This window comes from Cherax quadricarinatus, chromosome 60, assembly GCF_038502225.1.
Source record: "Cherax quadricarinatus isolate ZL_2023a chromosome 60, ASM3850222v1, whole genome shotgun sequence".
Lineage (NCBI taxonomy): Eukaryota > Metazoa > Arthropoda > Malacostraca > Decapoda > Parastacidae > Cherax > Cherax quadricarinatus.
The window spans coordinates 7,643,593-7,656,556 of record NC_091351.1 but is presented as its reverse complement, the minus strand read 5'-3'; the positions used below and the strand labels follow the sequence as shown (position 1 = coordinate 7,656,556).

General features: G+C 43.2%; 1 protein-coding gene across 6 annotated transcripts in view; it reads right to left on the bottom strand.

The window, feature by feature from the left end:
- The window catches only part of dati (datilografo), a 1,344,633-nt gene that overhangs the window by 799,702 nt on the left and 531,967 nt on the right, over positions 1-12,964 (bottom strand). The window lies entirely within an intron of this gene.

Below are 12,964 nucleotides of genomic sequence, written 5' to 3'. Positions count from 1 at the left end.
ATAATCAAGACAGACACATTAAAAAAATTTTAGGACCAAAACGTATCAACAGATGAAATGAAACAAAAGAAGCATAAACAAGAGCACCAACAGACGGCAAAGGGCAACAGCAGCAACAGAGGCAACAGTAGAAACAATAAAGCAGACAAAACAATAGCGGCAACAATGGAAACAGCAGCAGCATAAATAATAGCATCAATAGACGAAACTAGGACAACAGCAGCAACAGAAATAGCAGTACAGCTAACAGTAATAGCAGACGAAACAATAGCGGTAACAAACGAAACGATGGCAGAAACAGACGAAACAAAAAGGACAACAGTAAAGATAGTGGCAACAGCCTAAACAGGGACAAGACACGTAGTAACACAGACGAAAGAGAGAGATAAAAAAAACTGAAACGCAAGCGTCAGTTATCACATGGAAGAGAAAGGAATGGTAGAAGGGAAGGAAGAGAAGAAAGGAGGAGTATTGGAGAAAAAAAAGAGTCAGTAGAGGGAAAAGGGACAGGAGGAAGAGGCACAGGAAGTGGAAAGGGGATAAGAAGAGTAATACGAGGAAGAGGAGCAGGAGGAGGCAAGGAGGAACGGGTAGAATACACGAGCGAGCGAGAGAGAGAGAGCATCCGCAACATAGATACCTAAGACCAGCCAGTATCTCTGGCGACAACGCCCACCTTGCACCTGGATATCTCACTTCATTACACTACACAGTCGCTCACCATCCAAAGCCAACAACGAAAAACAAAAGCAAAAATAATGCAAATTCCGGGTATTATCCCTAACGCGACTATTATCACAGACTCCATTCATCACACACACACACTAAATTGATAAACCATCATCATCATTCTAGCCGAGCACAAGTCATTCTAAGTTAAATGTATATCAAAGTCTGAGTGAATACAGATATTACAGGGTATTAAAGCCTTGTGTCGCCTCCGTTACATAAAACACATTATATAGATCACAATACACCGGCTGACTGGTCCTTTGAAATGCCCAGTGGATAATGTGATTGGATGCTGGCGGAGAGATGGTGGATATTGGTAGTGTTTCAGCCAGCTGGATAAAAGAGAAGGGCATCTTTCCGCAACGAGCAGATGCTGTCACACGTTATTCATCTGCGTTGAGAAACTCGGTCTACACAATAATTGCAGAGGCAGCTGGTAGGCAGAAAGGTGTGGGCAGCAAGCAGCAGGGGTGTAGGAAGCAGCAGCAGCAGGATAAGGGAGATAAAGCAGAGTGGAAGAAGTGGAAAGCTGAGAGGAGGCTGAAGAAAACAGAGAGGAGGCGGTATATAGTAGGAAGGAAGCTGTAGAAAGCAAGGAGAGAGAGAGAGAGAGAGAGAGAGAGAGAGAGAGAGAGAGAGAGAGAGAGAGAGAGAGAGAGAGAGAGAGAGAGAGAGAGAGAGAGAGAAAGCTTTCAAATGAGCTGATGTAGGTAACAGCTCTTAGCTTGCCAATAAAGTTAAGAATCCTTAACCTGTAAATAGCTTGTCAATAAAGCTAGGGATCCTTAACTTTGTCAAACCCTGTGTAAAAAAAAAAGAGAGAGAGAGAAACGGAAAGGAGGGGGAGGGCAAGTGGAAGTAAAAGAGAGACAGTGGGAGTAGTGGATGAGACAGTGGGTGGAGGAACAGAAATGGAGGGGGCCCCACACTCCATCAAAGAGGAAGGAGGAACCTGGCCCACCTCCAGATCGTCTTGATTGAGTAGCGTGTGGGAATCCCTGACTGATTTCCCTCTTGATTAATAGCTCGCCAATCCAACTTCTAACTCCCTCCTTCTACCTAATTAAGGGAGGGACGGAAGGGGAAGGAGAGGGGTAGAGAACCCACACCTGCAGGGATTGTCCAAAGACCGGTAAGGGGTAAAAAGAGGGGAAGAAGGGAGGGGAGATTGGAATATGGGCCTGGTACCACTGTGATGAGAATGTCCTATCACAGGCTGCAGTCAATAGTACATGGCTTATTTTTGAATGGCCTGCACGCACGCACATACACACACACACACACACACACACACACACACACACACACACACACACATGCACGCACGCTCGACCCCTGCAACTACAACTAGGTGAGTACACACACACAAAACTTGCTAATTGTCTATCGACAAATGCCTTTGACAACTGGTAGATAACCCCCACACAAAAAAAGCCAAGTGTCTATCGACAAGTGCCAAAGGCACTTGTCGATAGACACTTGGCACTTGTCGATAGACTCTTGGCAAACAGTAACACACAAACACACACACACACACACACACACACACACACACACACACACACACACACACACACACACACACACACACTCAAAAATATAATTTAAAAATCTTCGTGGAAAATAGAGAATATGTTAATCTTGAAATGACTTTCTGGTAATCAAACTCAATTACCATAAAATAATCATGTGATCCCACCCAAACAAGTGTTTAATGTTCCATATGTAAGGTCCAGAGAGAGAGAGAGAGAGAGAGAGAGAGAGAGATAGAGAGAGAGGAGAGTTACTGGTTGTCATGCCTGTGTGTGTACTCACCTAATTGTGGTCGCATTGGTCGATTCATAGCTCCTGGCCCCGGCTCTTCACTGGTCGCTACTAGGTCCACTTTCTCCCTGCTCCATGAACTTTATCATACCTCTTATTAAAGCAATGTATGGAGCCTGCATCCACTAATCTACCTCCAGACTATTCCAATCATAACAACTCTGACTGAAGAAATACTTCCTAAAATCCCTGTGACTTATCTGAGTCTTCAGCTGTGACCCCTTGTTGCTGTGTCCCATCTCTGGAACATACTGTCTCTGTCCACCTTGTCATTTCCTCTCAGTATTTTATGTGCCGTTATCATGTCCCCTCTGCTTTCTCTCTCCTGGCCTCCTGTGTCGTCAGATCCACTTCCCTTAAACCCTCCTCGTAGGACATGCCCCTTAGCTCCGGGGCTAGTCTCGTTGCAAATCTTTGCATTTTCTCTAATTTTCTGACGTATTTGACCAGGCGTGGGTTCCAAATTGGTGCTGCGTACTCCGGTATGGGCCTGACGTACACTATGTACAGAGTTCTGAACGTTTCCTTACTGAGGTGTGTGTGTGTGTGTGCGTGTGTGTGAATACTGTGCTCATATATATACATACATATATATATATATATATATATATATATATATATATATATATATATATATATATATATATATATATATATATATATATATATATATATATATATGCAAAAACAACCACTCTGAAAGAATAGAGAAGTTCCAGGCGCATTCGTGACTACTCACATTATCAAGGAACTATGTTCCTTGATAATGTGAGTAGTCACGAAAGCGCTTGGAATTTCTCTATTCTTTCAGAGTGGTTGTTTTGCATATTCTGAAATCATCTGTTTACTGTGATCTTATTGCATATATATATATATATATATATATATATATATATATATATATATATATATATATATATATATATATATATATATATATATATATATATATATATATATATGAGCACAGAGAGAGAAATAAATATTATATTAATTATCCATTTGGTTATTAACATCATTATTTTCTTGTGTAAGGGTTAAAACCTTATGGGCCATAAAAGGCGTTGATGAAGACAACTCATCAGGTGTGATCAGATGAAACAAAAGTTGGTTCCAATTCCCTGGAAGCAGAGTCCTCCAGCAGCAACTTCATGGCTCTCTTCAAGGGAGGTGGAGAGAGAGAGAGAGAGAGAGAGAGAGAGAGAGAGAGAGAGAGAGAGAGAGAGAGAGAGAGAGAGAGAGAGAGAGAGAGAGAGAGAGAGGCGGGCAGCAGAGGTTGAAGTTTCCCACGTTGGACGGCCCTGTCTTCCCCACCCAGCTGTGCAATGTTGATTTTTTGTGGGCCTTGTTGCAAGGGTCGCCCTGGTGAGGAACATTAGGTTGCAATTGAAGCTAAAGGAAAGAGTATGGGGGGGAAGGAAGGAGGGAAGGGGTGACGGTAGGGGAGAGGGAAGAAGGAGACACAAGAAGGGAAGGAAAGGGAGGGAGGGGGATGCAAAAGAAGGAAGAATGGGCCTGGCCCAGGAGCAAGGAGAGAGAGAGAGAATAGAACTTAATCGGCAAAAAATGTATTGCATTATGGGCCTCGGCGATGGATGGTTTGCCTCTTGTTGTGGTAAATGTTGACGCTCACAGCTCATGCAACCCTCCCTTCCTTCCTCAACTCCCTCCCTGTCCTCCCTCTATGTAGAACCTCGATGGTTACCGTCCCATTCGCTAGGTAGCTTGGACGCGGTGCTCCTTACCAGTTGTCACAGGCACTTGTCGATAGATAGTTGACCTGTGTGCGTGCGTGCATGTGTTTGTACGTTATGTATTATCCAAGTCACTTGGCCTATTTTTTTTTGTGTGCGCGCGCTCATCTATATGTACTCACCTATGTGTGGTTGTAGGATTCGAGTCTCAGCTCCTGGCCCGGCTCTTCGTGTGCGTGTGTGTACTCACCTAATTGTACTCACCTAATTGTGGTTGCAGGGGTCGAGACTCAGCTCCTGGCCCCGCCTATTCACTGATCGCTACTGGGTCCTCTCTCTCTCTGCTTCCTGAGCTTTGTCATACCTCTTCTTAAAACTATGTATGGTTCCTGCCTCCACTACTTCACTTGCTAGGCTATTCCACTTGCTGACAACTCTATGACTGAAGAAATACTTCCTAACGTCCCTGTAAGTCGTCTGAGTCTTCAGCTTCCAGTTGTGACCCCTTGTCCCTGTGTCCCCTCTCTGGAACATCCTATCTCTGTCCACCTTGTCTATTCCCCGCAGTATCTTGTATGTCGTTATCATGTCTCCCCTGACCCTTCTATCCTCCAGTGTCGTCAGTCCGATTTCCCTCAACCTTTCCTAGTACGATATTCCCTTGAGCTCTGGGACTAGCCTTGTTGCAAACCTTTGTACTTTCTCTAACTTCTTGACGTGCTTGACCAGGTGTGGGTTCCAGACTGGTGGTGCATACTCCAGTATGGGCTAACATACACAGTGTACAGTGTCTTGAACGATTCCTTATTAAGGTATCGGAACGCTATTCTCAGGTTTGCCAGGCGCCCGTATGCTGCAGCAGTTATTTGGTTGATGTGTGCCTCCGGTGATGTGCTCGGTGTTATGGTCACCCCAAGGTCTTTCTCCCTGAGTGAGGTCTGTAGTCTTTGTCCACCTTGCCTATACTCTGTCTGCGGTCTTCTTTGCCCCTCCCCAATCTTCATGACTTTGCATTTGGCTGGATTGAATTCGAGAAGCCAGTTGCTGGACCACATGTCCAGCCTGTCCAGGTCTCTTTGCAGTCCTGCCTCATCCTCGTCCGATTTAATTCTTCTCATCAACTTCACATCATCTGCGAACAGGGACACTTCAGAGTCTATTCCTTCCATCATGTCGTTCACATATATCAAAAAGAGCACTGGTCTAGAACTGACCCCTGTGGGACCCCGCTCGTAACAGGCGCCCACTGTGATACCTCTTCACGTACCATGACTCGTTGCTGCCTCCCTGTCAGGTATTCCCTTATCCATTGCAGTGCCCTCCCTTTCACATGCGCCTGATCCTCCAGCTTCTGCACTAATCTCTTGTGGGGAACTGTGTCAAAGGCCTTCCTGCAGTCTAGGAAAACGCAATCTACCCACCCCTCTCTCTCGTGTGTGTGTGTGTGTGTGTGTGTGTGTGTGTGTGTGTGTGTGTGTGAGAGAGAGAGAGAGAGAGAGAGAGAAATAGCTTGTCAATAAAGCTAGGGATCCTTAACCTAACCTTGTCAAACCCTGTGTAAGAGAGAGAGAGAGAGAGAGAGAGAGAGAGAGAGAGAGAGAGAGAGAGAGAGAAAGATTTAAATTAATAAACGGTGCTGTCAACAGCAAGCTGAAAATAATCATGAAGCTAAAATAAGGTGTGTGTAAATGCAACCACCACGAACACTAGAAGGCCTCTCTACCCTCCCTTATTTTAAAAATGTGTCGAGTTTGTTGCTATGGTTTCCTATCTCTGCCTTGATAGGAGGGAAAGGCGAGACATGATAGCCACGTCAGAAGACAATAACAAACTTGATAAGGAAGATTTCGTAACACAGAGAGGGAGAGAAAAAGATGCCAAAATTACAAGTTGAAAATACATCGTTGACGAAAGGATACTTAGACAATGTTTTTAAGCTACAAATACAGTGGTATAATGCTGGGATATAAAACGCACAAATACGTACTGCAAAGAGAAGTAAACACAAATAAATCGTGCACACACGCACGAGTTCGGATGCATCCTTTATATGCACACACACACACGCACGCACGCGCGCACACACACACACACACACAGTAAAGCGTGTAAAATAGAAGAAAAAACTAAAAACACCAAACTGAAAAGTGTGGGAGGTGAAGGATTAATTTATATAAAAAAAGCGGAATCGAGAATGCAGAACAGAAAATTTTAAAATAAAGCCTGGAAAAGCTTCAGAAAACAGAGGATAGCGGAGAAAACAGGTTAGGAGGAAGCGAATACAATACACAAGGGAGACGAGAACTAGAAAGAGGTTTCATACCAAATCATATCAGAACCAAGACTTTGTTGTCAGGGGTTTGGTAATATGGACGAGCTGTGGGTACAGTTCACGAGTGTCGAAACAGCCACTGGAGAAGCCTGTCGTGGCGAAACGTTTTCTTTAATAAAACGTCTTGAACAGTACGAAAGCGTCTAGATGCACAGAACTGACACTGTTGCACACTCGCATCAAATGGAAGACTATATAACGGGGAAGCTGTGGTGCTGAACATTTAAGGTTCAGGGACCGACCACCTCAGAATTGCTATTATTACTTTTTGAAGATTTAGGGACTTGCCACTTCAAAATTAAGACTACTTTTTCAAGTCTGAAGATCTGATCACCTCAGTTATTTCTCCAGTGTGTCTGTTGTTTCCAGTATTTAAGTCAGTGTTCGACTGAAGAAGCCTGCTGAGCAGGCGAGGAGTTTCGAGCATTAAGGTATCCAAGTGTTGCACATATGCCTTAGTCATCTAACGAGACCGTGTCTTCAAATGTGTGGCTCTTGCCATATACCTGGCATCATCCTCATCATTAAGTGAGGTTTGCAGTTTTCTGTCCTCCCGATTTTATATTCCGTGTCTCCTCTTCCTGCCAAATCCCCAATCTTTCCGTTGAATCAGACATAACAATAGCGAAGCTAAAAGGTAATGAAGAAAACTATACCCACAAAGAACAGAAAATGGTAACTATATTTTTTATATTCAAGCACAGGGAGAGTGTTCAACTAAAGCACTGCGTGAAATGAGAATCTTAACCTGTCTATAAAAATACAGTAAATTGTGCGAGTTCTACTGGGGATCGAGACAGTGACTGAGCAGTACAAAGCCCCTTTATTAAAAACATCCAGCATGAGCACAGGCTGCAACAAAGTAGTCATTTGAATAAGACTCACTTGCAACAACATCTCGATGTCCTTATTATTATGAAGACATGTAACCAAACGGGATTTTTTTTTTTCCACTGGTTAACGATAGTCCTCATAGTTATGAAATGCAGGTGTTACACGTGTTTTTTTTTATGAATCTGTCGGAGTTGCATGCCATTTAACATGTGACACAATTTACACACAACTGCGTGGGTAATTCCAACTGTTCCTAAACCTGTTTTTATATAAAGATGCCGACACACAGAGTTTTGGGGACACAGTATCGGATAAATTATCCAGCGCCCGTGTCCATGGTAGAACCAGACTTAATACATCATATAAAGGGCAGGTTCGGCAGGGTTAACGAGAAAGCAACCTTGTAAAAGCTGTTAAAAGCATAACCAGGTGTATACTCTCTAATGCATGCGCACACTCACTGAGAAACACACAAGAGTAAACATACTCTTTGCACGCATGAATGCCGTTTTCGTGGCTAGATGTTTTCGTATACGTGTAAATCATATGAGGCTGAATATGCATCAGACAGCTGTCACGCCTCCTTGGAGTAGCCCAAAGATGCAATAGTAAACACGGATGAAGCGAGAAAGGATAGCCAAGGAAAGAAAGTGAAGAGAAAGGGGAGGAAAGAAGGGTGAGGAAGTACCTAAGGAACTAAAGAGAAAGTAGAAGATTAATGATCTTGTAATATTGTTGGTAGAATTATCGACAATATATTAGCTAAGAGGACACAAGTGCAACTAATGTGACATTTTATTGTGGCAACGTTTCGCTTGACAAAACTCCTGGAGAACGAAACGTTGCCACAGTAAAATGTCATATTAGTTGCACTTGTGTCCTCTTACCCAACATTAATTGGTAAAAGGACACAGATACGATATTAGAGATTCGTCTTGGTATCTTTCCTTCTTTCCCTTTCTATTGCCCCTACAGTATGTCTACCTAACAGGGCTGTCGTTTGAATAAGCATTGCAGTTCGTTTATTTTCGCCCGATCAAAGCCTCTAAAGTCATTTGACATTCGTTATTATAGGTTTGTTTTATGTTAGGGTAACATCAATTAACCTACATTTACGTTTAATTAAGCTACTATAACGAAATAAACGGGGGGGGGGGAGGTTACATCTGCCAGAGCGGGAGAATGAGCACATTTGTGGACATAGCTGTCAGTCGACCTTGCTTGTATGAGAACTTCCTCGTCAGTCGACCTTGCTGCCAGATCGTTGATCTCCACACGCACAATTCTCAAGATAGAGAATTGGCTGCCTACAAATATCTCCCATCCCTATAACTTCTCATTTGCTTCCCCGATCCACAACTCCTCCCTGTCCTCTCCACCACCCCATTTGTCTCCCTCAGCCGCCCTCCCCCGTCTCCTATGCATCCAGAGACCAAAGTAATTATGAACTTATTTTGCAGACTGCGTCAATAGTGGATAAAGTCGAGAATTTTCACTTAGTGCGTTCCCTCTCACGTTCTTCGGCCGATGGAACAGCCTCAGCCACCACTACAATCAGGCTCTGTTCTCCAGCACACCTGAAGAACACACCCAGATAAGGAGGTAGATAACAGGAAGCAGGTGACCTCAGAGAACATGTGGCTAACCCAGGGTTATATCTTCGACTTGAGTGGGTTAATAAAAGAAAAAAATTGACGAAGTTCACTGGACCAGGAGCGCTCTCGCCTCCCCCCTATGCATCTAAAACGTACAATTTGTGAGACCCCCAACGCCGTATGGCAGCAATCAACGCAGCTCCTCCCTGCCTCTCCCTCAGTGATAACTCCCTGCCTCTCTCTCTCAGTGATAACTTTCTCTCTCTCTCGCTCTCTCTCCCTCTCTCTCTCTCTCTCTCTCTCTCTCTCTCTCTCTCTCTCTCTCAGTGATAACTCCCTGCCTCTCCTCAGTAATAACTTCCTGCCTCTCCCTCAGTGATAACTTCCTGCCTTTCCCCTCAGTATAGCTCCAGTTCTGTCTATGCCTACTGACCATCCCACTAGTCTACTATCACTACCTTGATACTACTAAAACTACTCACATCTCGTATATACACCTGGACGAGTACATAGCTCAGTATATACATTAAATATACTCGAATCCCTATTTTAGGGATTAAAATATTGTCCATTGTCTACAAGTGAACCGCAGCATTAATTATAACATCTGCCGCTATTACTGTTCTAGCACAGAATTGATTAGGTGAATGCTAGCTTTGCAAGTTGCAAAACGCTTCATTGAAAAACACTAGACACAAATCTTTTTCCCCTTGTTGCAAAATTTACGAAAATAACAATTCCATGGCTTTAAATCATGAATCATTTCTCACGCACACATGATACACGCAATACACACTCACAAACACACACACACACACACACACAATATATATATTATATATATATATATATATATATATATATATATATATATATATATATATATATATATATATATATATATATATATATATTACCAAACCAGTGCTTTCCTATATCCTTCCTGAATCTGAATTTTTCCAACTTGAAACCATTGCTGCGAGTCCTCGCTAATCGATCAGTTTTACCTATTGGGCACAACATATATATATATATATATATATATATATATATATATATATATATATATATATATATATATATATATATATGTATATACATACATACATACATATATATATATATATATATATATATATATATATATATATATATATTTATATATATATATATATATATATATATATATATGAAGACATTTTTTCGCGTTATTTATCGCCTTATTCGTCCAAACTTCGTCAAGGGGAAACAAACTTTGGGATTAAATGAAAAAAGAGTGGCGATACAGTTTTATAGTGATCACCAGATTGAGGTCTGACACACAAGGGTTGTGGGATTCCCGTATTTTTACTGTCAGAGAGACTTAGGAATTTGTGTGTTTGACAGAGAGAGAGAGAGAGAGAGAGAGAGAGAGAGAGAGAGAGAGAGAGAGGGGGGGGGGGGTCAGCGGTGGCGGCTTGCTGGACGGGAGGTAAAAGCCTTCAACTAGTGAGGAATAAGCTTATTAGTGGATCTAGCTGCTGTATGACCTTATAAGACCTGGTTGTTGTATGACCTTGTTATAGGACCTGGCTCTTGTAGGACCTTATAGGACCTGGCTGTTGTAGGACCTTATAAGACCTGGCTGTTGTATGACCTTATAGGACCTGGCTGTTGTAGGACCTTATAGGACCTGGCTGCTGTATGACCTTATAAGACCTGGCTGTTGTATGACCTTTTTATAGGACCTGGCTGTTGTAGGACCTTATAGGACCTGGCTGTTGTAGGACCTTATAAGACCTGGCTGTTGTATGACCTTGTTATAGGACCTGGCTGTTGTAGGACCTTATAGGACCTGGCTGTTGTAGGACCTTATAAGACCTGGCTGTTGTATGACCTTGTTATAGGACTTGGCTGTTGTAGGACCTTATAGGACCTGGCTGCTGTATGACCTTATAAGACCTGGCTGTTGTATGACCTTGTTATAGGACCTGGCTGTTGTAGGACCTTATAGGACCTGGCTGTTGTAGAACCTTATAAGACCTGGCTGTTGTATGACCTTGTTATAGGACCTGGCTGTTGTAGGACCTTATAGGACCTGGCTGTAGGACCTTATAAGACCTGGCTGTTGTATGACCTTGTTATAGGACCTGGCTGTTGTAGGACCTTACAGGACCTGGCTGTAGGACCTTATAAGACCTGGCTGTTGTATGACCTTGTTATAGGACCTGGCTGTTGTAGGACCTTATAGGACCTGGCTGTTGTAGGACCTTATAGGACCTGGTTGTTGTATGACCTTGTTATAGGACCTGGCTGTTGTAGGAGCTTGTAGGACCTGGCTGTTGTAGGACCTTATAAGACCTGGCTGTTGTATGACCTTGTTATAGGACCTTATAGGACCTGGTTGTTGTAGGACCTTATAAGACCTGGCTGTTGTATGACCTTGTTATAGGACCTGGTTGTTGTAGGACCTTATAAGGCCTGGCTGTTGTATGACCTTGTTATAGGGCCTGGCTGTTCTAGGATCTTATAGGACCTGGCTGTTTTAGGACCTGGCTGTTGTAGGACCTGGCTGTTATAGAATCTAGCTCATATAGGACCGGGCTATTTTAAGACCTTATTATAGAACCTAGCTGTTGAAAGACCTGGCTGTTACATGACCTTGGTATTGTACGATCTAGCCTTTGAAAGATCGCCTAGTGTTTGCTAGAGTCCAGACTAGAGACCAATGACATTCAATTGCCTCTCATAGCTAGTTCCTGGCCTTTTGTTCCCCGTTGTACATACTCTCAAGGCTGTGCATGGAGTAGGAGATTTCCTGAATGTTCCCAGGGCAGAGGCCTATTTCCCGTTGGGAGAGGTTAAGGCTTGAAAGCTGAAGCGATACGTATTGACGGATTAGGCGGTGTAAAAGAGAGAGTGAGAGAGAGAGATTGATTTAGCAAAACTGCATACATCAGAAATGTGTTGCGACCTATTCTATGTTTCCCTGTTATATTCCATCATACAGGATAGCCTACAGTGTGATGAAATCCATCAGCCTGAGCTGCGAGACTTCAGTAAGGCAATAAGGATACCGTCAAGTATTCCATTAAGGCTGCAGTAGCAATGGCAGCTTCAAAGGCCAACAGAGCTGATAAAGACCTAAGAGGCGCTAAGACTTTCCTGGTCTTAATAGTCCCCCCTATTTTTTGGTCACCCGTTAACCCCTTTACCTTGCCAAGACCAGCCAGGACAGGTGTGGGCGACTGTAAATACTCAGCCGCCCGCTGATGTCTGGCGCCTTGCCCGGCGGTGCTGCGGCCCGGGAATAAAGCGACACGTTTATTTCATCTATCGTCTGGCATCCCACTAGTCAGTGTCTTGGTGACGTACGTGTGTGTGTGTGTGTGTGTGTGTGTGTGTGTGTGTGCGCACGCGCGTGAGTGGGGGGAATTACCTTAATTTTTTTTTAACCCAGAATTTGCAGATTTGGCTCGCAAAAAAAAAAAAATTTATACGAAAAAATATGTCCAGTGTTTTTTTTTTTTTTTTGCTGTCACTGTGAAAATCAGACTGATCATATCATTATTTCTACAAGTACATGTACAAGGTATACAAACCATAGCTGAAATCAGTGACATACTACTATATAGAAAGCCGCTTGTTATGCTGAGCATTTCCCGCAAATTAGGTCAGTTTTGCTCCAGGATGCGACCCACACCAGTCCACTAACACCCAGGTACCCATTTTACTGATGTGTGAACATAGACAACTGGTGTAAGGAAACACGCCCATTGTTTCCACCCTCGCCGGGAATCGAACCCGAACACTCGCAGTGTGAAGCGAGAGTTTTAGCTACCAGGCCACGCGGCTTGTTACTGCTTTCTTACACCAGCAAGAAACCCACAGCCTCGGAGAGGTAATATTATTTTTTTCCTATATGCTATTTTCTTCTGCTGTCCATTTTTTGACTAGTATTCATTAATACAATT